The sequence below is a fragment of the Hakea prostrata genome, chromosome 5 (genome assembly GCF_041222555.1).
Source record: "Hakea prostrata isolate BN-2017 chromosome 5, UWA_Hpros_2, whole genome shotgun sequence".
NCBI lineage: Eukaryota > Viridiplantae > Streptophyta > Magnoliopsida > Proteales > Proteaceae > Hakea > Hakea prostrata.
The window spans coordinates 28,134,085-28,158,180 of NC_142604.1; the positions used below are offsets into that span (position 1 = coordinate 28,134,085).

The window sequence follows — 24,096 nt, forward strand, 5'->3', positions numbered from 1 at the left end:
CTGTACTCAAGTTCAATTGGGTTCCCAAGGCCTTCTGCAAACTATTCCAAAACCTTGAGGTGAACCTAGGATCACGATCCGAGACAATACTCAATGGCACACCATGCGGACGAACCACATTATCCACATAAAGCCTGGCTAGCTTATCCGAGTATGAGTGATCTTCATAGGAATGAAATGGGCTGATTTGGTCAACCTATCAACAATCACCCACACAGTGTCATTGCCTTTACTTGTCCGAGGCAAGCTAGTCACAAAGTCCATGGAGATATCTTCCCACTTCCAACTAGGAATAGGAAGGGGTTGAAGTAATCCAGGATGGAGGTTGTCGAACGGCTTTCACACGCTGGCAAGTCTCACACTTGGCAACAAAATCATCAACATCCGCCTTTAGACCAATCCACCAAAAATGTTCCTTCAAGTCCTTGTACATCTTGGTGCTTCCCGGTGTGTCTGATAAAGACCGACTGGTGTGCTTCCTTCAATATTTCTTTCTTAACTTCTTCGTTTGCAGGCACACACGGTCTTCCTCTAAACATCAAAGCACCATCCATGGATATACCAAAGTCGGGGTCCGACTCGGGATTCGAAGAAATCTTCTCAACTTTGGTCAAAAACTCTTGATCGGAACTCTGCTGAGCAACAATCTTATCTCTAAGACCAGATCTTGCCGTCATGGGAGAAAGAATAAAATCAGAATTCTCGGGGACGATTTCCAAATCAAAACTCTCAATAGAAGACCACAATGGTAAACTCAAAGCATTCAAATCCAAAGTCTTCTTCGGTTCTTCCTACTAAGAGCATCAGCAACAACATTTGCTTTCCCAGGGATGATCTTTGAATATCACAATCATAATCGGAGACGAGTTCCAACCATCTCCTTTGTCTCATGTTCAACTCCTTTTGGGTAAAGAAATATTTCAAACTCTTATGATCCGTGAAAATGGCAATCTTCTCACCGTAAAGATAATGTCTCCAAATCTTCAAAGCAAAGACAACGGCGGCAAGTTCTAGATCGTGAGTGGGGTAATTCCGCTCATAATCCTTCAATTGCCGAGAAGCATAGGCTACGACCTTGCCATGTTGCATCAGTACACAACCCAAACCAATCTTTGACGCATCGGTATAAAGCTGTCATACCACCGGAACTATCGGGTATAGTCAAAACCGGGGCACTTGTCAATCTATCTTTCAACTCTTGGAAATTCTTCTCACGGGCGTCGGACCAAACAAACTTCTCTTCTTTCCTGGTCAACTTAGTCATAGGAGCAGCCAACCGAGAAAAGTTCTCAATAAACCTTCGGTAGTAACCCGCCAATCCAAGAAAACTTCTTATTTCCGTTCTCGACTTCGGTCTCTCCCAATCAGCCACGACTTGGACCTTTTCGGGATCGACACGAATACCTTCGGCTGAAACTACATGACCAAGGAAAACCACTCTCTTAAGCCGAGGAAATCACACTTGCTAAACTTAGCAAACAACTTCTTTTCCCGCAACCTTTGCAAAGTGAAACTTAGATGACTCGCATGCTCTTCTTCGCTCTTCGAATAGATCAAGATGTCATCAATGAAAACAATCACAAACTTATCAAGCACATCATGAAATACTCGGTTCATGAGGTCCATGAACACCGCAGAGCATTGGTCAATCCGAAGGGCATGACTCTAAACTTCGTAGTGACCATACCGCGTTCGGAAAGCTGTCTTGAAGATATCACTAGACTTCACTTTCAATTGGTGATATCCGGACCTTAAGTCAATCTTCGAGAACACAACTGCACCCTTCAACTGATCGAAGAGATCATCGATTACGGGCAGCGGATATCTATTCTTGATAGTCAACTTATTCAACTCACGGTAGTCGATGCACAAGCGCATACTACCGTCTTTCTTCTTGACGAACAAGACCGGAGCTCCCCAAGGTGAAACTCCCTTCTCTTCCTTAACTTTTCCCACCTAGTGTGTCACCTTGGTTTCCAAATCAGAAGCAAGATATCCAAGAACATCATCAACAACTTGCTTCCACTCTTTACTTAAAATCATCAAAAATCCACTTGACCAAATGATTTGAAAACTTAAATCATGCTTAAATATATCCATATAGTCATCAAACAATATTCCATAAGGCAAAAATCACATTTTCCAAAAATTCAACAGCAAATGAGGTCACTTGTGACCATTGGTCGAGTGGTTGGTCGAGTGACCCGATCGACCAATGAGTCGACCAATGAAGACGAGAATGCGAAAATTCGCATTATAAGCCTCATTTCCACATTCCAACCTCATTCTAACTTCTTCCAAAAGTGAGAGAGCTCTAGGGAAAATATCCAAGAGTTCCCACAAGTGTTCTTGAGGTGATTTAGTGCTTCAACAACAACACCACAACACACCATCTTCATAAACAAGGTAAATCTCTCATTCTTTCTTCCATTTTCATCTTCTCATGCTTGCATTTCAATAAAACCATGCTTTACTTGTATCCAATGCTAGAAATCATGCTTAGGAATGCTTAGAAACATATTCCCTAGGTTTTAAACACAATGACATGCATAGACAACAAGTTTTAACACATTTGGTGCTCATCTCGTAAAGTTTTATACCGAAATCGATATCTTTAGAAAAATTTCGTTTTCTCTCAAACCGCTTGAAATTTTCGCACGAGATCAAATGCTACATGCTCAAGATGACATTGTAGATAGGTCCATACAATTTGATTTAACCAATTTCAACTTTTCAAAAATCCAATTTTGACCTAAATTGCAAAATCCCCAAATTGCCTTCTTGCTGAATTTTTCGCTTTAATCCATGTTTTCGATCGATTTTCATCAAAACAACATCATAGACATGAAATTCCAAGTATTGTGCACATGCTAGTATGTTCAAATCAAATTTCCCCCAAATTTGAAATTTTCCGAAAAATTCCGAAAATACCCTTTTGGCTCAAATCTTGAAATAGCAATAATTGGAAATGTCTCTTGTCTCTTCCACGGATACATCATGCGAGGGGAGGACGAGGAGGAGGTAGAGGTCGAGGTCGCATCGTAGGTGCTCTTAGGGGCAGAGGTCAGGTTCCTTTCGAGCCTAGAGAGGAGGTTAGGAGACCGGACCTATTTGACACACCTCAGGCCGAGTTTCTGTACGAGGCCTACTTCAGCTATTGTAACATCGAGATGGGGCGTCTACTTCACTTACGCCAGCTCAGAGCCTTTAGGATCCGGCGGAGGTTCGACACTTTACGGTGGACTCACCTCTTCACCGAGGATTTGCCGGTATACCGGGAGCTAGTGAGGTTGTTCTTCGGCAACCTTACTTACACGGAGAGGAGGCTCGGGGCCGGGGACATCCACTCGGACTTGTCCTCGGGAGCGGGGTCCTTCGGACTCGGATTCGCTTCTCTACCCGGACACCGGCCGAGATCTTGCAGGTCCCTTACTATCCACGGCGGTGTGTGTGGATACCTGCGAGAGCAGATCTGGACAGCCATCGATGCCGTACGAGCTTCGCGAGATATGCTCTACGCTATGGGATAGCCGCCGATGCTTCACACCGTGGACTAGCGGACGGATGACGGGTTCTGCACGTATTATCGGTCGCATAGTCGGCCGAAACATCATGCCGAAAGCCGGACATCACCATCGGGTCACGGTGATGGAGGCCTTGGTCATTTACCGCATCTACATGGGCTTCGAGATCGATCTCTCCTACATCATTCAGCGGGTCATCTTTGGACTTAGTTCTGCGGCCTAGCATGCGGAACCTTTGCTATGGGAGGCTTCGACTTTGATCTTCGAGGCATTTCGGGGTGAGTTTCGAGGATACTCCGATGGACACTAGATCACGGGGATACCCCATTGGGACTCGGACCATTCGACGGATGAGACTACATCGGTTAGAGAGATCTCCTGGTCCGGAGGGTGAGGATGATGATGAATCGGAGGATGAGGATCGGGGATCAGAGGATGGAGGAGAGGATATCGGTCCGATAGTGATGATCGGGCCGGAGATGATACGAGATATGCGCGAGGCTGAGCCTGTGCATCACGAGTTTCCTTCATCACACTTCGAGGCGGGCGGCCCTTCACATGCGGTTCCGGAGACTTCGGATCTTGGTGCACAGATGAGATCGATGACTTCCATGCTAGAGAGGATGGAGGTCGGACGGGAGCAGATGTACGAGAGGATGGAGTCTCGACGGAGACGAGGATAGAGCATCGGGTGACTCGGCTAGCGAGAGGAGTTCGGAGCATATAGAGATCAGAGTAGATCACCTAGATAGACTGTACCTTAGGATTTTCCATTTATGCATTTCAGATGTAATCATTGTAAAAACTTTTGAAATTAATGAAGTTCATTTTGTTTCTCTTTAATTATTGTATGTTATGCACTTTTCTTTTCCTTGCATTAGTGACATTTGTTCAAGTATAATTATGGTATGTTATTCGAAATGTTACGTTATGCCTCAAAGTTCAAGTTTCTAATTCGGTGTTCTATTATTCACTTCTAAGAGTAGAAGAGTCATTTCGGATTAATGACTCGGGAATGTTCAGTTGTTGTCTTTTGTGGTTAGGATCTCCTCGAACCTTGGGCTCACGATACCAATCATCACGCCCTCCCGGCCGGTACCCTATCTGGCATACCCGAGAGTGTGATCCACAGCCCGAAGATCAGGTATCGAGTGATCAACCTCCCACATAAACAATAACATAATCATGAACAATCATAACATGAGTGCGGAAGATAAATCATAGATCCAATAATGAAAGAATGAATCATAAACGAATCGGAATAATAGACATAATCAGAGTATCAAACAGATAAGTGAAGTGAAGCAAAAATCCCACTTTACATCCAGCGGAAAAGTAGCTCTAAAGAATAAACTAGATAAAAGCTAATCCCAGTAGCAAGTACATTGGGTAACTAAATTATTCTCCACTTTGTAGACGACATCCTTGTAGGTGTAGATCTCATAAATAGCACAAGGACACTTCCACTCAATGGTCGGACTAAGCATCGTACGGAGCATAACCACCCGTGGGATCTTCCGAGTAATTGTGGTAACCGCAATCACCTTCCTGGAGATATGTCTCTTCGCCTTGCGCTTCCTCATAGGAACCGTCATAGTACTCAAGTACTGCAGGATAGTCTAACAACATTGTACAATAAAGGAATGAGTTTCAAAGAAACTCGGTAAGGCGATTAAAATCCATAATAACACAAATGGCGGGATTCCGGAACAATCATAAATGCAATATGATATGAGACAAACAATGAATGAATGAATCTAACTCTATGTATGCTTTGGTCTCTATTGGCGGACATGCTTTAAGTCGTAGCACCGTACTTCTTTAGGAAAGTCCACTCACATCCTCAACCATTTAAGATATCTTGGATTCTCTCACGGATCATTTCACCGGTCTTGAGCAGCCGATTGGTAATGGGTCCTTCATCCCTCGGGACAAACCTTGGCGGGGGGTTAAGTCAACACACTCTCTCACAACCATTTGGTATAAGTCTTGGCGCATGTCGGGGTAAAACCCTAGCCAAATGCAAGTCTTCTACTTGGTTACATCAAGTCGGATCCAGATACTTCCATTCCTCGTCCCGACGATCCTTTCCGGTATCCTTCACACTAGAGTCCTCCATAGTCCTCGGACTACGGACTCACCAACCCTATTGATCATCCACATATGGTAAACGGGAAGCTCTCACGTCCTCTCACGGGTTGGTTACCGGTCTTAAGCGCCCGTGAGCCCAAGTCTAACCATATGCAACCCTACCAATAAATGGCCCCCACAATGTGATTCCTGTCCTCTCACGGGTTGGTTACCGGTCTTGAGCGCCCATGAATCCCCATTGCTACCACGGGTCGTTCGGTCTCAATACCCCTCCGATTAGGGTCGACATAACAGGACATCCTAGCCAAACACTACTAGACAATCCTATATATGTCATCCAACGGTTTAGGAAGGTGTCCAGAGGGCATCTCCGGAAACATCCCATAATATTCCCGTAGTAGTCCAAGGACAGAAGTGTCAAAAGGACACCTCTCCTTTCCAAACCATACGTAAGCATACACATGCATCAATTCATATCATCACATATATGGTAACTCCATATATGGAAAGAAATCAATATTTACAATCACTTGTATAACATTGGTAAGTAAATCATACATGAATCAATTCAATATGAATAAGTAATGCTACTGTAATCAAAGTTATGCAACAGTAGTATATCATTGTAAGAATCTAATTTAGGAAACATATTAATGATATTCAAATATAGAAACTAGATTCATGCTATCTATGTAATTAAGGAAATAACCATCCTTACCTTTTATAACTCGCAAAGAATCCTAAGAAATCAAGTAAGATCTTGGCAAACTTGAGAAGAAGGTCCTAAACAAGTATATACAACATATTAGGAAAGATCCCTAGCGGAATATATATCAAAATATCCGAAACAGGACCAATTGCGGAGTTGCTTTGTACTCATTGGTCGAGTGGATTGGTCGAGTGGTCGATCGACCAATCAGTCGACCAATGCGAGACGGTAGCTTATAAAATCAGAGTTTTAAGATATGAAATCCGAATTTGGTGGTTCAAAAGGGTACTAATCAAGGGGTAGACTATATCAGTAGTATTCTAACATAAAGGGGACCTCAAAACACTAATCAAATCAAGGTATCAAGATCCAAATTAGGAAACAAAAAGTTACCATAAATAAATCAAACATGGATCTTGATGAATTTTGAAATAGAAAACAAGGACAAGAACTATAGGAGGATGGATCATTGCTTTCGGTAATGAAAACATGAAAACATACATAGGTCTTCATGGAATAAGGCTTAGAAGCATAAATCTAAATAAGGAAATAAAACCTACCATATATGTAACTATCATGCATCATGAAGAACACATAGTAAGGTAGAAGAGAACAACTAGAATTCTATGGATTATGGATCATGGAAAGAAAACACAACCATTAACCACTAACATGATCAATGAAAGAAGATCCAAAGAGATCAGAATTCAGATTAGAAGATTAACAGAGATTAAATCATGGTTTGATCATGAATCCTTCAAAAGCTTGCAATGATCATGGTTAAGATCATTGTTCTAGCCTTAAATCCTTAGGATGATCATGAGAACATGTTCGAGAGATGTTTGCAACAGAGAATGCAGCATCTCTTCTACTGTCTCAACTCAAAAAGGAAAGAAAAACAAAGATGGAGGAGAAGAAGAGAGAGTAGACATACCTTTTGATGCAAAAAGAAGAGTTCCGACGAAGATCCGCCAAGAAAACTCCAAGGATGCAAGAGAGATGACTTGCAGAGGTCTTTGGTTCGTTCCAGAGGGTTTGGAGGCAGCAAATACGAAGTGGACTCGAGGTTAGACTTAAATAGAGCAAGAATCAACCTAATTGCCAAAGACAAGACACCCATTGGTCGAGTGGATTGGTCGACTGCCCGATCGACCAATCAGTCGACCAATGCTGACAGCAAGGCCAAAACAGGGAATTGAAGGTCCAGATCAAATCCAATCCTAAAGGGGTTTTGCACACAAGTCAAGTGACTTACCTAGTAGGTAGAAATGCCTTCAAACCAAGATAGAGAGCACTCCAAGTCCATCAACTAATTAGATCTTCATCAGGATTCTGTTTCCATAAATAGAACCTCATCATCAACCTTCATGGATTCAAAGCCAGACACCAAGTCCTCTACTGGGGTGGCCCAAAGCTGACTTCTTACTTTACTTCGGGTCATCGGACCTACAAATAACAAGGTTTCCGGGTCAAGGTTAGGGCTGGGTTTCACAAGTTATGTCTTGGATTTTTAATTCCATGGATGCATCCATCTATAAGATTTTTGCATACTCATAGACTACAAAAGATCTAGGATTCATTGAAGACCATGTATGGTAATGAAGATAGTTCCTCGAGAATTTTTGAGTTACAACAAGACATTAGCCAATGTTCTCAAGCTAATAATCAATCATTTTCTGATCATATTGGAACATTGAAAAATAAGTGGGATGAATTAAGACAATATCATCATATTTCTGAAATTGTTGAGTCCTATATTCAGCGTGAAGAACAAGATAGGATCTTCCAACTTTTGGCAAGTGGCTGACCTGAGTATGAGGATCTCAAACGTCAACTTCTCATGAGCAGCCCTCTTCCCTCATTTTCCACTGTTTGTGCCACCATACAGAGGGAAGAAACTCGTCGTCGTTCCATGAATCCTGACTCTAAACCCACAGGAGAATTAATTGAAGTTGTTGCCAACAATGCCCAAGCTAATCGATCATTTGTAGGAAAAGCAAAAGGAAAAAATCATTGTGACAAGGATGGTCACTCTAAGGAGCGTTGTTGGGCATTGCACCCTCACTTGCAACCCAACAAGGACGCTGCTAATGCTAGGACTGCAACAGTTCCCAATCAAGACATTGTGTCTGATTTCCAGGCATCTCTTAGCCAAATTGCATCACAACTTCAATAGTTAATGCAAATAGTAACAAGCAGCCTTCCTCCACTAAAGCAACATGGCTTATTCTAGTAATGCCTTTGCCCTTACAACTACTACTACTACAAATTATTTTATTGTTGATTCAGGAGCAAGTGATCATATGTGTTGCTCTTTACTTGGCTTGTTTAGATTTTGTCCAGTTCATGAAAATTCATATTCACCAAGTATTGTTGCCAATGGAACTCAAGTTCCTGAAGGGGCAAGGAACAATTATATTATTTTCATCTCCCTGTGATGTTTATTTATTCTTGCTTTATCTTCGAATTTGTTGTCTGCAAACTCACTAAAGATTTGAATTGTAATGTTGCTTTCTCCAATAAGAAGGTGGTATTCAGGACAACATTATAGGGAAGATGAATGGTGAAGGGCGATTCCACCGTGGACTCTACATTCTTAATACTTTAAGTACGGCACTGGTGGCAAGAAGAAATAAAGAACTTCTCAAACATGGCATTGGCGAATAGGGCATCCCTCTGACAAAGTTTTAAAATCTTTGAGTTCTAACTTCTAAGTTTATTCTTGGTTCTAGTAGTTGTGAAATTTCTCGTTATTCCGAACAGCACAGACTACCTTTTTCAAAAGATTTAAGATGTCAACTGAATTGTTTGGATTTGATGCATATGGGGTGGCACATGAGGCATCTTAGGGTCCCGGACTCGGGATGGCCTGAAATTCGTCACGTTGATTCAAAATGAGCCTGTGAAAAGGACACACGACTTTGCAATGATGAATGTCGTTTTTTCGCTTTTCGGGATCGTTTTGAGGGCGTTTTACTGTTTTTAGTGGCATTTTCGTTTTAGGGTTTTTTGGCACTATAAAACCGTGTTTTGTGCGTCTTTTGGATAGCAGTTGAATATTGTTGTTTCTGAAGAAACTTTTCAGAGAGAGAGTCTTTTCTATCCAATCTTATGTTTGGCCTTGTTCTTTGTCGTTTCAGCATTAGGATTGGTCCATTCTGATGTGTCAGGCCCTGCACCTATTGACTCTAAAGATTGTTTTAGATATGTCACGTTTAATGATGATAAATCCCGTTCTACTTGGTTATATCTGCTAACATAAAAAAAAAGGTGTTGAAAATGTTTCAGGTATTTTGCAATATGATTGAAAACCAATTTTGGACCTCTCTTGAAGTTCTACGTACAAATAATGGCTCCGAGTATACCTCTCTTAAAGTTCTACGTACAAACAATGGCACCGAATATACCTACCAATCATCCCTTTCAAGAGTTTCTCCAAAGTTGTGGTATCTTGCACCAATTATCTTGTGTTGGCACTCCACAAAAAATGGAGTGGCCGAACAAAAAAATCGTCACTTGCTTGAAGTGACCTGCTCTCTCTTGTTTCATGGTCACTTTACCCTAACGATACTGGTCGGATGCGGTGTATACCAGTTGCTATCTAATTAATCGTCTTCCTAGTAAGGTGCCGAAATATAAATCCCCTAAGGAGATTCTTCTTGGTCGTCCCATAATTCTTTCACATCTACGTGTATTTGGAAGTGCGTGTTTTGTTCACTTACAAGATAGTAAAAAACTTGACCCTTACGCACAGAAATGTTTGTTCTTGGGATACTCAGCATTTAAAAAAGGATACAAGTGTTTTGATCCTATCAACAATAAATTGTTTATTTCTCATGATGTTACTTTATTGAATATCAAACATTTTTTTCTTCTAGGGATCAAATTCAGGGGGAGTTCACTGCTGATGATGATGGTGATTATAGTGGTTTCAATATTGAATTTTCCCCCATCGAAAATCACGAGAACAAAAGTGATGAGCCCAACATGGAACATCCTATTGCCACTAATGTCCCTAACATTACTTGAAGAGGTTGTTCCTAATGAGGAAGACGTTATGTTAAACCATGCACCACCTCCTAATGAGCCTAATGAGGAGGATGTTGCAGCAAACCAAGCACCTGTTCGGAGGTCCACTCGTATAGTACAGCGTCCCATTCAGTTTCAAGATTACATCACATATTGCTCACAAAAATATCCAATTCAAACACACATCTGTTATGAGAATGTATCACTTGGGCTTTACGATTTCCTATCTTCCATGCATGGAACAAAATTCAACCGAAATTTTTGAAATTTCGGTCGAAATGTTTGCAAAATTACAAATCGAAACAAAATGCACAAGCAGGAACACGAAATGTATCATATCGTGTCGTTTCATATCGCACCAAAACGACACAAGCCATGCTATAAAAATCATGATTTTCAATCGTTATACCGACCTATCGTCAATACCGACGATATCGAGCGATATTGCCTCGTAGATTTAGACCCTACTTTGAACTTTTTTTTATTTCTCTTGCTTTCATCCCTCTTTTTTTTCACCTGATTTCTACAACTCCATTTCATTCAAACACTAGATTTGCTCCTTCATTTGTGGATTTTTTTCAAATCTTGCGAGGTGAGTAACCAACTTCCTCATTTTTTTAATTTTGTTTTGTTTGTGCCTTAAAATCTTCTTGGATTGCTTCCAAATTTAAGTATGTTTACTTTAGAGTGTTAATATATGAATTTGTAGTGTCAAAATTAATCTTTTATACTTCCTACTATTTTTTTTTTCTGTTATTAAAAATTATTTTGTAAATTATGTATATTGCTAAAAATGTATATGTATAGTAGATGTATAAGCTTCAAATTAATGTATGTGAGAGTTGTTGTGATGGTGTTGAATCAATTTTTTTATGTTAATTATCTATTTTTACTGTATTTAATATATATTTAAATAATTAAAAAAATATTTAAATATTAAAAAAGAACTAATTAATTTCTGTTTTAAATTTAAAAATAGGAGAGTATTAGTGGAAGCATGTATGCAAATTTTGGAGCATGTTATGCAGCTTTTAAGATAGTGTGTATTTTATATATTTTTAAATTATTTATATATTTAAAAATACTTATATTTTTTTATATTTAAAAATATGAGGTTATTATTAGAAGTATGTATGTAATTTTTGGAACATATTGTGGAGCTTTTCAAGATACTTAGTGTGTATATCTTGTATCAGACACTATCTTTCAAAGATGTCAAACATAGCTTGGCAACACGGGAGGTCACTAACAACTGATTGGAGGAAGAGCGAGTGTAATTATTGCAAGAAACAAATAGGAGGAGGTGGGGCCACTAGACTGAAGGTGCATCTAGCTAATGGAAACAAGGATGTAGTAAGGTGCCCTTAGAGGTCAAGAAGGCAATGGCCTTATATATTAGTGGGAGAAAGCAAAAGAGGAAAGAGAAGAGAACACAGAGGGAGGAGTTCGAGGATGCATGCCTAGATGACCTTCCAGATCCCGAGGATTATGGTCTAGATGAGCCAGGAGAGTATAGATGTGACCCTGACCTAGAGGTCGAACAGATTAACAGGACGATGATGAGCAACAGAGGGTTGATGACATGAGAAGGCAACAGAGGTCTCTAGGCTGTGGGTCCTCTAGAGAGCCAGTAGGTATGAGAGGCGCAGGCAGCTCCCAAGTCCTTATGAGGAGGAGTCAAAGTGTGAGGCAAGAGGTTCCTATCCCACAGGCCCCAACAAGAGGTCGAGCTTCATCAGCACATCCTACAAATCCGGATATGGAGATTCTTCGCAAAGATCCGGCCCCATTTAGGAGGCCTGAGCAAAAGTAGAGAAAGTTGAAGCACTTATGGGGGAGTGCGAAGGAAAAAGTGGGGATGGCTTTCTCCAAATGGGCTTATTACCATAGTATGCTAGCATATACAACCCAAGGCCCTACTATAGGGATATGATGAGGAAATAGGCAGGGCTGGGAGTGGTGTACAGGGAACCACTCCATATGAGATATATAATTTATATTTGCTTAAGCATAAAGAGGAGTTAAATAAGTATATTAATGGATTAAAGCTCATGTGGGCTCATTATGGAGTGACTATGATAGATGATGGTTGGACTGGTCCCACTAGACAGTCCATCATCAATTTCACATTGAATTGTGATGGGAGGACAGTATTCCTTAAGTCAATAGATGCATCCGGTGATAAAAAGGATGCAAAATACATTTATAAATTATTAAAGCAAGTGGTGAAGGAGGTTGGAGTGGAGAATGTGATCCAAATTGTGACTGATAATGGCTCCAACTACAAAAAAAGTTGGGTTGAAGATGCAAGGGAACTTTAGGTATCAAAACATATAATACTAATTTTCATTTTTAAATACATATATTTACATTACATGTACACTTTATGACTTTGTATTGATGCCTTGATGGATGGAAAGATATAGGCTCTTTTGGACTCTGTGTGCTGCTCATTGCATTGACTTAATGCTGAAGGACATCGAAAAGGTCAAGCTTGTGAAAAAGACCGTGGAGCAAGCCCTACAAGTTAGCACCTTCATCTATAACCACACATGCATTAAAGATGATGAGGGACAAGTGTCAAGGTGACTTAGTGAGGTCAGGCATAACTAGATTTGCTACCAATTAGATAGCACTGCAGAGCTTTAAGAGTAGAAAGACTGGCCTTTGGAGCATGTTTGCATCAGAGCAGTGGTTTACCTGGGACGGTTCTTCATCCGTAGGAGAAAGGAGCGCACAGTTGACCATACTCGATGAGACTTTCTGGCATATATGAGGATAGTGGTGAAGATGCTTGAGCTTATGATGCATATGTTGAGGATGCTAGATCAACAGAGAAGACCTATTTTACCACACATATGGGCTGCAATAGAGAGGATGAAATAGCAAGTTGCTCAGGTCTAACCACACAGCAACAAGAAAGTCCTCAAAATCATCCAAGTTAAATGGAAGTCTATGCTGCAACATCCACTGCATAAGGCTAGTGAGTTGTTAAGTCTAGTATTCAATTTAATTTTCATTATGTTATCACACTATTAAGTATTAACTTTATGACATACTTTTTCTTACATAGCGTACTATTTAAATCCCAAGTACCATTACAAGGACAATCTTGGGATGAGGCAAGATTTGATGGATGTCATCCAAACTGTATTGGAGAAGTTGGAACCGGATCCATCTAAACAAGCAATCCTCTATGGAGGTGAGATAGTGGTTTGATATTCACAAATCATAGTTTATACTAAGTTATTAACCTAGTAACTAGTTATTGGTTTTTTACTTTATATATTAGATAGAGGCATTTAGGGATGCCATTGGGAGCTTTGGTCGTTCCGTGGCAGTATCCGGGCCAGAATCCGTCCTTGGGGGTAATTTCATTCATTATATATTTAATTATTATATTCTATCTTTAACTTAGTTATTTAAGTATTGAAATGACTTGGAGTCTATGTTTATTGCAGTTGAATGGTGGTTGCAATTTGGACATGACTCACCCCACTTGAGTACGATTGCAAGCAAAGTGCTCTCCCATACATGTTATGCCACTGGTTGTGAGTGAAATTGGAGAAACTTCAACCTCATTCACTCAAAGAGGCGCAACCGATTAGGTGTGAAGCGTCTAGAGGACCTTGTCTACATACACTATAATATGAGACAGAGGGATGACCATATTAAACAGGGGATGGACAGAGAGAGTAACATTATCGAGTTGGCCAACATATTTGAGATGGATGATGATGATAACCCAGTAGTTGACTGGATCAGGGATAGTGGAGAGCCATTTCTGGATGAGGAGGGAGGTCATCCCAAGAGCAGATTGCCAGAGGATATAGAGGCTGATGTGAAGGACTTCATGGCTCAGGAGGGGAATGCATATGCAGCGCCAGGCCGTCCCTTCATGCAACACCCTAGTGCATCCACCCAGAGTGAGGATTTAATTGCCTGGTCCAACACTGAGGATGATGTGACTCAGGCCTCCGGCGATGACGACAATAGCGATGATGATGACGATGATGATGATGATGGAGGGGATGAGGAGGGTGTTGGACCTCGTGATTAGGATTCAGTTGATCCTAGGGACAAACCACCACCACCACCAATACATTAGAGTCGGGGGGAAGGACGACCACCGAGATTCACAAGCAAGAGTCAGTTCACCCATGCGACACAGGATTGAGACCATACTAAAGCTGCATCTCTAAGCCAAAATGTTTCCTCTACATATTCGAAGAAGGGGAAGGGGAGACAACACGACTATAGCACAGAGAACACGCCATCATATAGGTCCTACTGTCCCGCTGATGCCGAGAGCTTGGTGGTATCTATGAGATCGGTGAACATAGATGATTCTAAAGACTCCACCTCCAGAGGATCCGGATGGCATAGGCTTGCAAAGTCCTCATATGATACTACTGTGGAGAGTATTGGTTTTACTAGGTCGACTTTTGGAGCTTATGGTTGTGGACCATAAGGTGTCCCTCCGGGCTATCAGACTCAAGGTCAGCCACTAGTGGACCCTTACGGTTATGGAGCTTATGGAGCTCATGGTGTCCCTCCCACTGTCACCTATCGGAGTTAGCCATTGGAACCTTATTGTCAGTATGAACCTTATGCTGACAACCAGGGTGCTCCTTCATTTGTTGAGCAGATCTTCCACTCTATACCACAGCGACCAACATCCGCAGTTATGCCAATTCCTTATTCGGAGATTTAGAACTTCCACCATCAGAAAATCTTAAGCATGTGGATGAGGCCACGTACAAAGTTGCATATGTCGACAACTATATGGGGCAAACATCATGGGACTTGTATTGTCATTTGTATGGGGTGTAGACGGAAGAGGGAGACATGGAATATAGCAGACTTGTAAATGGTAACATTCTCGTTTCTTCTCATATGTATTATATACTTGGATGTTACATTTTCAATGGTTTTTTTGGTAAACTAGTAGTTCTATAGTGTTTATTATGCTTGAAATAGGTAGTATGCAAGAATCCAAATCATTTTGAGCCCATATGAGGCCAATTGAAGTTCTAATTTTTAGAGAAAAAAAAAGGTCCAATTTTGACCGAAATTTCGATGTTTACCAAAATTTCAACCGAAACATCAAAATTTTGGCCTTTTGCAAGGTCAAAATTCCAATTTCGGTCAATTTTTCTTCCTTACTTCCGTTGACAACCATAATGAACCAGATACCTTCCTTGAAGCTCAAAGATCTATTGTATGGGTTCAAGCGATGAATGAAGAACTTGCAGCCCTTGACAAAAATCATACTTGGGTTATAGTTCCCTTGCCTAAAGGAAAGAAATCCGTTGGGTGTCAATGGGTTTACAAGGTAGAATACACGAATGATGGCTCTATCGAACGTCACCAAGCAAGATTGGTTGCCAAGGGTTACACTCAAACATACGATGAAGATTACAAAGAAACCTTTGCACCCGTTGTCAAGATGAACATAGTTAGAGTATTAATGGCCGTTGTAGTTAACTGCAACTGGCCGTTGTTTCAAATGGATGTCAAAAATGCATTCCTACAAGGAGATCTTGAAGAAGTGTTTATGGATCTACCTCCAAGACACTCTCTGGAACATAAAAGTAATCTTTTGTGCAAACTTAACAAAGCAATATATGGGTTCAAGCAGTCTCCATGTGCCGAGTATGGTAAGTTAGGTTCTGCTCTTGTAAGTTTTGGTTTCAAGAAATGTGATTCTGATCATTCATTATTCATAAGGAGAAATGACCAAGGTATTGTTGTCATACTTGTATACATTGATGGCATTGTCATTTCTAGTGACAACTTACAAGAAATAGAAGCCCTCAAATGTCATTTGAATAAAAATTGGACATCAAAGACTTGGGTATACTACAATATTTTTTGGGAATTGAAATAGCCCACTCTAGTAATGGCCTGTTTATGTGTCAAAGAAAATATACAATTGACTTGCTAGAAGAAACAGGAAAGTTGGACATGTCACCTGCTGAGTCTCCAATGGACAACAACAACAAATTTGTTGGCAATGTGATTCCTTTACAAGATATTGGCAGATTTCAAAGGTTAAGAGATATTGGCAGATTTCAAAGGTTAGTTGGGAAACTAATCTATTTGACCATTACAAGACCTGATATGACCTATATAGTGAGTTATGTGATTAGATTCATGCATGCTCCAACAGAAGGACATATGGCTCTTGTAGATCGAATTCTCCACTATTTGAAGTCTTGTCCTGGACGTAGTATTTGGATGAAGAAGAATAACCATACAAATATTATTGGTTATTGTGATGCAAATTGGGTAGGAAGCCCTGAAGATAGGTAGTCAACAACAGGTTTTTGTACATTTTTAAGAGGAACCTGGTCACCTAGATAAGCAAAAAGCAAACAGTTGTACCCAGATAAAGCGCGGAAGTAAGAATACAGGGCTATGGCTTCAACAAGTGAATTAATATGGCTTAAATTGTGTTCTATGACAATCAAGCAGCAATCCACATTGCCTCTAATCTTGTGTTCCATGAAAGAATAAAGCACATCGAGGTGGATTGTCACTTTGTTCGAGAGAAGGTTCAAGATCAAACTATTGAAACTCCCTATGTCCATTGTGACAATCAGTTTGCAGACATTTTTACTAAAGCACTACCTAAGGGAGTATTTCAAAGCCTGGTGTTTAGGTTGACCTCAGACATTGTCTTCGTTCCAACCTTGAGGGGGAGTATTGGCAAACAATCAGCATGTAAGAATGGAAAGCCAACCCAGCCAAATTCAGTCAAAAAATCCAGAGGAGATTTGGTAGAATCCTTTGGAAATAGTAGTGAATCATATTGTACCAATTTGGTACTCTGAAACGATTGTATTCACCATTATTTAAGGAGAACAAATCTCCCCAAAGTGGCAAAGAAAAAACACTGAGGATTTATCATCGTGGATGTAGGTCTTTCAATGGCCGAACCACGTTAAACTCTTGTGTCTCTTTTTTATCTGTTTGATCTAGTTTCTTTGAGATTGCTCCAATTCAATAGCAGCAGTTCCAAGGTTGGTGAAGTTGATGACTACCTCAATACTTATTAGATGAGCTGAAAGCAAACTTACTTGTGGCATAGGATTGAATGCCCTCAATGACTAATAACAACCACAGGATGTCCAATTTACAGTGGTAGGTCAAGGGTTTTTTTATGGCTTGAACGCTATCGGTTTTCGAAGCTGTCTAAGCAACCCAATGAGAAGCTCAGCCGCAGGTATTATGGCCCATTTTCAGTGCTGAAGTGTGTTGGACAGGTTGCTTACAGACTCCAACTACCTCCCACCTCGCTAATCTGTTCCATGTTTCGCAGCTGAAGAGGGTCATGGGAGCCAAGTTCTTCCACAGCACCTACCCGTTTGCCTAGCCAACAATCTGGACTTCATTTGGAACCTGAGGAGCTGCTGAATTTTCAATACTCTCCGGCCGAACACTCGATAAGTGCCACTAAAACGGAAATCACTGCCATCATGTGAAAATACTTGGGAACACTTCAAAGAAGTGAAACCCTTTTCCAGCATTCCACCCTGAGGACAAGGTGAAACTCAAAGGAGAGGTATTGTTAGGCCCCTAGTCGCTTGACTCTACACCAGGAAGAACTGAAACAGGGGCAATCGAGTTAATGTTCAGTCAGTTATGGAATCAGTTAGGAGTTGGCTATTGGTGAGTGTTTTGTTGTCAGAAGGGGGGATGAGAGGGGTTACCGAAGAGTTGTACTGGGTTTGGGCAAGCAAACTTGCAGGAGAGTACTGGCCTCTCATAGCCAGGTTGGTGTTACTCAGTTTCTGTTCACTGAGTATTCTGTAGTTACTGTTATGTACTGCTGTGGACTGATCAAAGCCAATCCCAGAGACTTAATGTATGTGAACCATAAAAGAAAGTAAACATTGCTATAATCGAGTTCCTAACAGTGTTATCTTTAATTTGGTCAGGGAGAGTAACAAAATGCAGAAAAGAGGTGTTTTTGGTATTCTTTCTTAATGGGGAATAAGTTGGGAAAAAGGCGGCAGGTGGTCGATGAGATATATACAAGACCACAGGAATCGTATCAGCACAAGAATGTTGACCATAAGAAGCTGAGTAAACTCATCCTTGACTCCAAGTTGGCTCCATGCTACCCTGGGGACAAAAAGTGTGCCTCTGATCTTAAAGAATGTTTAATCTGTCCTTTAGTCAGTAAATTTATTTGTCTCTTTTTTCCAGTTCTTCATGCAGTTCGAGTCTATCCAGGATTTCACAAAAGACATATTACAGGCCTTTTATCGTATGCAGCTCAGACCTTGGTCTCTGCAGATCTCCATGGTGAGCAGAGGAGAAAAGAAGAGAAGAGAAGGGCTGTGTGGGTTTAAAAATGTAAATTTGAAAAATCAAAAGCCCTAGAGTATAAAATAAATAAAAAATTACCATTTACACATACATCCCAGTACTTCCATTCACAACCATTAGATCCTTATCTTATATGTCGGAATGGCGTGGGTGGCAGCCTGGCTACTGCAAAAAAAAAAAAAAAATTTAAAAATCCTCCAGCCACCAAATCTATGGAAACCCAAAAATTACACAACAAAATGGAAATTAAACAAATAAATGAGGATGAGAAACAATGGTACTGTCTCAAGCCATATATTGTCTATTGTATTTGAGTTCATTCACCATCTAATAAAATGGTTGAACAAGCTCAAAGTTTTATGGGAAGAGGGATGGGCAAACTGCTGGCTTTCCTGGAACTAGCTGGTTGTCCAACGGAGAGGTGGGATGGGAAAGGCAGCAGAATCATTTCCATAGGGGTGTGCTGTGCCCGGCTTTCACCCACTTATATGACCATCAAAAAGAGTTCACCTTGACAGCATGGCATGAGATGGCATTTGACCATTTTGCACCATTCCAAGAGATTCTATTATCAATTCTTGCTTTTTGGGTAGCTGCTTAGTTAATGATTGATTAAGATATGGACATTTTCAACTTAAACAGATGCTTGGCTTTCTAATGTTCTTAGAACCTGTATAGTTTTCTATTTCTCAGTTATAAACAATAGCTTTCTTTCTTATAAGCAATATAGTGATTATAAGTTTTTTCAGATGCATTCAAGATCGATTTGTGGTTGTCAATAGAATAATTTAGAAAATATCAATAAGAAGTATGAATAAATAAAGAAAAACTCCCAAATTAGACAGCTAAAGGTTCTACATAAATCCATGTGAAGATTACTCAATCTCAAACTCCATTTTAATCTAAAAACTCCTGATTGCGCACAATCACAGAGCCAAAAAAATCTTACCTAGAGGTAGACTTTGGGTGAAAGGCTTTGAAGGAACTTTCAGGTTATTCTCTTCAGCTTCTTCCCATGCTCCAATAATGCATCCTAAAACAATTATAACGAATTCAAAGTGAGTCAAACTAAAATCCAAGTTATCCCCCTTTTCCGGTGAAGCGATTGATTTGTACATAGCAAAATCAAAGAAGGGACAGAGAGAGAGCACAAATAAGACCTCTAATCATAGATTGATTGAAGTGCTTTCAAGGAATAACAGGTTCTTCCGAAGCTGGTTCACTTCATGGACTCTTCACTGAAGCTCCTTCAGCTCAATAGGTTGTTGCCAAAGCTCTTCTCAAAGTAGTGTACGGGGCTTCCCCCATCTGCAGGGTCTAGTGAGTGTCATGATGTACCCATTACCCCTGCTTTTCACAGAGAGGCTGTTTCCAGAAATGGGCCACATTCTCAACTGCATTCGAAGGCTCAAGAACAAAACCAGCTACCATAACTTGTATTTATCATATCCTTAAGTGCTTTCTAGGCCTGGAATGCTTTCTGAGAATGCATACCAAATGCAGCCTCCAAGTAGCAGTTCCTGAATTGGGGATCTAACATAACTGTTCTGGACATATCATGTCCATGTTAAGGTTATAATAAATGATAAGACTCAGTAACTACCAAAAGATCTAATAATGAAAAGAAAAAGGCTTGGACGTAATAACAAAATCCACAGAAAATGTTGCTTTCAAGTTTCAACAATGAAATATCAATTGTTTATACACACGTATGAACACCAGAATCTATACACCTGATACCCTGTGAATGTATAAATCTATTAGAATCTTACAGTCTAACCAAAACCAATGCGACCAAAATATACTAAGTAATATCGATCCCCATTGACAATTTCTCAGGGTAAAAGTCCAACCCCTCTCAGCTATCAGTTTCCCCTACAGCTTGATATTTATCCTTGTAGAGTATGTTACACTATAATACTACAGACATGGCCTTCAGTATAAAGAAGCATTATCAGATCTTCTAAGTCCTCTAGTAATTGACGCCTTTTATACCGACTTCAATCTGCAATCACCAATTGAAGGCTCATCAGAGATTGATCCTCCTCCTCTTTTGGCCTCCGACCTCAGATTCTCCAACAAAAGTCCCAGCTAATTGAACCTTTGTATCACCATGCAATTCTGGAGCACATTGAGCTTGAAAAATGTCTGGTTCTTTGCTATTTTCAGTATCCTCTGCTACGAATGGATGCTTCAAAAGCATAGCAGCTGTCCATCTGAACTTGCTACTCCGCACAAAACACCTCTTCAAGAAATCTTTCCCTGCTTCAGACATCTTACTCGGGATCTGGGGCAATTCCTTGCTGGAGCCTATCATTGAAAGAAGCTCATCAACATCCATGATGGACTCACAATTCCAGGCAGGTTTCCCACTGATCATCTCAGCCACAACACACCCAAGAGCCCATATATCAGAAGGGGCTTCCTTTTCCTTACGCACAACAGATTCAGGCGACATATAAAGAGGGTTTCCTCTCAAACTCAAGCCGCCTCCGTTTTCCCTTATCCTCCGTTCTCTGATGATATTCTTCGCGGAACCAAAATCAGCAATCTTCGCTACACAGTCATTATGACGTGTGTTTGAAGTAGAAGACGAGCAACGAACGAGCAAAATACTTAGGGGTTTGATATCGCGATGAACGTAACCACAATCATGAATGTAATGAACACCCTGAAGAATCGAGCGGGTATAACGTCTAGCCTCGGCTTCGGGTAATCCGCCATTAGAGTTCTCAATCCGAGAAGCTAGGGTACCTCCAGAAGCATATTCCAGAAAAATTTTATAGGTTAGCTGATCATTTACCTTAGTCAGCTCATCGCCGTAGCAGCGTAGAATGTGGGGGCATTCATGAAACCTGAATAGCATCTCCCTTTCCTTCTGAAGAGTTACGGAACGAGAGGCATCAGCCCATTTCACAGCCATTAATGCTGGTAGATACTTGCTGCGTTTCTGCTTAGCGAAGCTCCTACGTCTACCAATGGTCTTACCTCTCAACCACATTCCTCCTTGACTCTGTCGCATCATCTTGGAGTGCTCAGAGATCAGAACAAACAGCAAGAATTAGGGCTTCCTGGATCGAACGAACAGCTCTAAGGATTACTCCCGCCCTAAAGAAAGAATCAACGAACCTAGAGTGCTAAACTCTACTTATAAGTAGAAACGCAAGAGATAGCGAAGCGAGTCATCGAAATCGCGCTCGAATTTGAATGGGACTGTCGAGTCGTGGCATTTTAGGGCATGTTTGGTTGTATGAATCCAAGGTTTGATGAATCAGTTTTTGGAGCCATTTGGTTGGGCATGTTTGGTTGTATGAATCCAAGGTTTGATGAATCAGTTTTTGGAGCCGTTTGGTTGGAAAATATGGGGCTGTTCATGAATTCAGTCATTTTAAAATATAGGGTATAAACATGAATGAATTGAGTCTTGAGTTGTGGGTAAAATGAGTGGAATGAACCTGATATGGAGAAATTATGATCAGACCGGGTTCATACCTGGTTCGACCCTCGACCCCGGTCGAGACAGAGGGAACCGACTCGCTCCCGAGCGAACCGGATCCAAAAGATAGCTTGCTGAGGAAGAAAACTTATTCAGCTACAAGCATGCCCTAATCCTACTTATGGATTAGGTTAATTACCCTAATGATAGCAGACTCGAATTGACGGCTGCGACTAATCATTATCGAAGGGATAATCATCACATAACCTAAAGGTTATCTCAGGAGTCCTCTACTAGTCCAAACTAATAGAAGTCTATTGCTCAACGGATCTAACTCTTGAGATCCAACGACTACCCAAAGAAGGCTCAAGTGCATCCAACGAAGGAGATTCGAAGGTACACTCTATATAAACCTCACTGCCATACGAGGTGAGGGGATCGAAAACACACAATCTGAGACTCAGACTCAGATTCAGATACATACTGATAGACGTAAACTATCAGCGGCTTACGATCTAGATCACCTTTCCCAGTTCTTTATTCCTTAGCTCTGTGCTTCTAGCAGAGCCGTTTGTGATTAAGTTCATCAACTGACTTAGCATTCGGAGGTGGACTCCCGACCCCCGCGGTCGGGCCACATCTGACGCTTTCGTTTTGCAGGTCATCACGAGGAGATCTAAGGGCTGAGTAGATTTTGGACGCATCATTTGGCGCCGTCTGTGGGAAACGACTTGAAAAGCCATGGTGACTAGATCAGCAGCAGCCGCTGCACAGCGCGATTCCGGTGTTCAGATCCCTGGAGCGAATAATCTAGATATTCCCCAGGGAAGCCAAAATCCTATCGAGGTAGATGGTGGTCAGGGAGGACTTAATCCTCCTGATACATTCCAAGATCAATTGAATTAGGTAAAGATTCAACTTTTGGAGGTGAGCCAAGCACTCTGCATGCTCACCAGACGAGTGGTTTTACCACAAGAACCTAATCAACGCGATTCAGGGAGACGTGCGTTGCCACGTGATCAAAGATTGGCTGAAGACCGGAATATCGGTCAGAATTTTCGTGAAGGAGACCGAGGACCTAGGAGGATTGACGATCAACATAGGCGAGACGATCGATTCGACAGACCGCAAGAGAGTACAATTGATTCAAATACAAGGTTGGATACAGGGGTAAGAACTCACTCACCAACTGTCAGAAGAACCGTTCGTGATGATCGAGCAGTTCGCGACTAACGGAATGTTCGGGAAGGACGGGCTGTTTGTGATGATCGAATAGCACGGGATGATCGTGTTAATCGAGGTCGTGATCATATCGCTGAAGATCACCCGACCCAGATTGGTCAGGAATTGGCCAACATCAATGAGAAATTAGGGCAGTTGGCTAAGGGAAGGATAACTGAGGATATTTACTCAGTCATTCGGAAGACCCCCTTTGCCGAGCCAATTGCGGGATATCAGTTTCCCCATAACTTCCGTTTACCTACCTTTTCTACATTCGATGGCTCCGAAGATCCAACAGCTCACATTGGCTATTACCAACAGACCATGGCAGTTTCAGGTAATTCTGATGAAATTTTATGCAGGGTTTTTGGTTCATCTTTAATTGGAGCAGCGCAAAAGTGGTTTTCAAACCTCCCCTCTGGAAGGATCGTAAACTTTGATGAATTGGCGCGCAAATTCATAGGGCTATTCCAGAGTGGGATACAGGTCAAGAAAACGGAAGAAACCTTGTTTACTGTCAGACAAGGAAAAAGCGAATCGATCAGAGAGTTTCTGAAAAGATTCAACAAAGTAACGATGGAGATAGAAAATTTGGATGAGCAAGTAGCCATGCTCTATTCACGGGACTTACTAATCGGAAACTCCTGGAGTTATTACTACAGGATATGCCTGCGACTTATGCTGAGTTGGTACAGAGATGCCAGAAGCAGGCTGAAGTCATGGAGATTCTAGATGCGCGCCAAGGAGAT

General features: G+C 41.1%; 1 pseudogene; it reads right to left on the reverse strand.

Moving 5' to 3' along the window:
• Positions 1-20,341: 20,341 nt before the first annotated feature.
• On the reverse strand, positions 20,342-22,025 carry LOC149015785 (mitogen-activated protein kinase kinase kinase 20-like; annotated as a pseudogene).
• Positions 22,026-24,096: the final 2,071 nt, after the last annotated feature.